Here is a 2,158-nt window from a genome sequence, read left to right as displayed (position 1 = left end):
TATTTAAAAACTGTACAATGAACCCAAATAGTAAACTTGACGTTATTTGGATACATTTTGAGCAGATTATTACCTGTTTAGGGAACGTTTTATACAGTTTTGTTTGTATTATGTATTTAACAATCATACAGGCTTAATAGGCTTCTTTTTTTGACAATTTCTGTGCTTTCTTGTCTGTGACACTTGGCGATTGTTAAATCACATAATTTACATTTACCGTGTTTCACATGAGTGAACCAAATGCTGAGATACAGGCCTACTGTGTATATTTCTTAAGTTTTCTAGCACGCATTAAAATCAATAATGCCTTATGACCACCCCATGAAGCTTTGGCAACCCCCAGGTTGGGAACCATTGCTTTAAGGAATTTTAATTTATTATTTTTTTTTTTAAAACCTGTTTTAGCTTATGGCTTGCTCTGAATGATACACCTATTGTTTTACCTTGGTTTGATTTGTTCAGCCACAGTTGCCATTAATACTATAAACTTAGTCCATTCATTGTTTTACATTTACATGTAAATTATATCTCAATAGATATTCCACACGTCATTGGTGGATGAAGTCTCCTTGCTTTTGAGAGCTGCAAAAAACAAAAACAACTCCCAAATGAGCAGCAGTCAAGCAAATGTGGCCAGGAAACGCAGGGACCATTTCAATTCCAGGATCACCACAGTCACCAGCTTTGAAATGAGACTTTACATCTACTGAATAAAACTATTGTTCAATCTGGCTTCACACTCAAGGGTATCCTTGTCTTGTACCTGCCATTAAAAGGCAGCAATAATGATAAGACAATTAGCAGGCTAATTTCAATTAGTGAGCCTTAATAAACAATAAAGAGCTGTCTGTTCCTAATGATCACTGGAGGCAAGCAAACTAAGCGATGTAAATGCCACTATAGAGTGCTATAATTTAAACCCAGGTATTACACACTCTCCCCTTATAATTAATGAGAGCTGAGGTGATTATATAACATGACACTAAATTGCAATGCTGAAGTGACCCAAAATTGATTTGTTAATAGGGTAAGGCCCCTGAATATGGTCTTTTTCTTCCTACCTGGGAGTCAATTTCGTTAAGGCAATGGTAATCTGGTAATCATCTCTCTCTGCTGCAACTCCTTAGCTACTCTGTGAAATCCACAAATTCAACGCTGACTTTAATTGAATATCGATTTGTTTGCCTCACTTTTTTTTCCCTCACTCCACCTTCTCAAAAATGTAATTAGACATGTATGTTCAATTCAGGGCCAGATATCTAAGAGGGCTCATCAGAGGCTGAAGTCCTGGAGGCTGATTTGATTCAGATGCCAGGGTGGGCTCCATAAACACAGCACATGAGCATAAATCACACTTTACCTTATGTATTGGAGTATAACATCTGGCATTTATTGTGGCCTGTTGATTCTGATGCCTTTTTTTCATATGAGTCATATGTGAGTAAATGGTGCAAGAAAGAGTGAGGGAAAAATTTCATAAAATGAAAACTGTTACAGCCTTTTAGTCGTTTAATTTTCCCATGTTGATTAATGCCAAAATAATAAGGTGGATTTAAATAGTGTTATAGAAAGACTTTACACAAAATCTAATTTTCATTAGTTAATTTATGCTAGCTTGATATCAGAATTACATTTTTGATTATGATTTGCCCAAAATCCCAAAATCAATTCAACCACTGGCACAATTAAAGCTGCAGTGGGTAACTTTCATTAAAATAACTTTTTTTGTTTTTTTATCAGAAACAAATCAGGAAGCTCTGGCACTTTCTAGCACGGGTATTTGCAAGAATCCACTGGGCCTGAAGCAAACCAACCAATCTGAACCGAGAAAGATATAAAGGTTGAAGATAGTTGATTGTTGAATCTCTTTACCAGCATCTGTATTTGACGCCCTGCAAACAAAACTCAATCAACTATCTTTCTTGGCTCTGATTGGTTGTTTTAGTTCAGGCTCGTTGGATTTTTGCCAATGCCATTAGGAGCACTACAACAAGCCACACAAAGCTGATTTTTTTTTTTCACAGATTATCTGTCTTATGTTCTACTGTCTACACTGTAAACCCGGATAAGTTGAGTTTACTTAAAAAATTTGAGGAAACCGGTTGCCTTAAAAAAATTAAGTAATGTTTGATGAAAACTTGAGTGAATTTAACTTAAA

The sequence above is a fragment of the Morone saxatilis genome, unplaced genomic scaffold (assembly GCF_004916995.1).
Source record: "Morone saxatilis isolate NCDOM2014 unplaced genomic scaffold, NCSU_SB_2.0 Contig2, whole genome shotgun sequence".
In the NCBI taxonomy this organism is placed as follows: Eukaryota; Metazoa; Chordata; class Actinopteri; family Moronidae; genus Morone; species Morone saxatilis.
Note: the sequence above shows the minus strand (reverse complement) of the source record.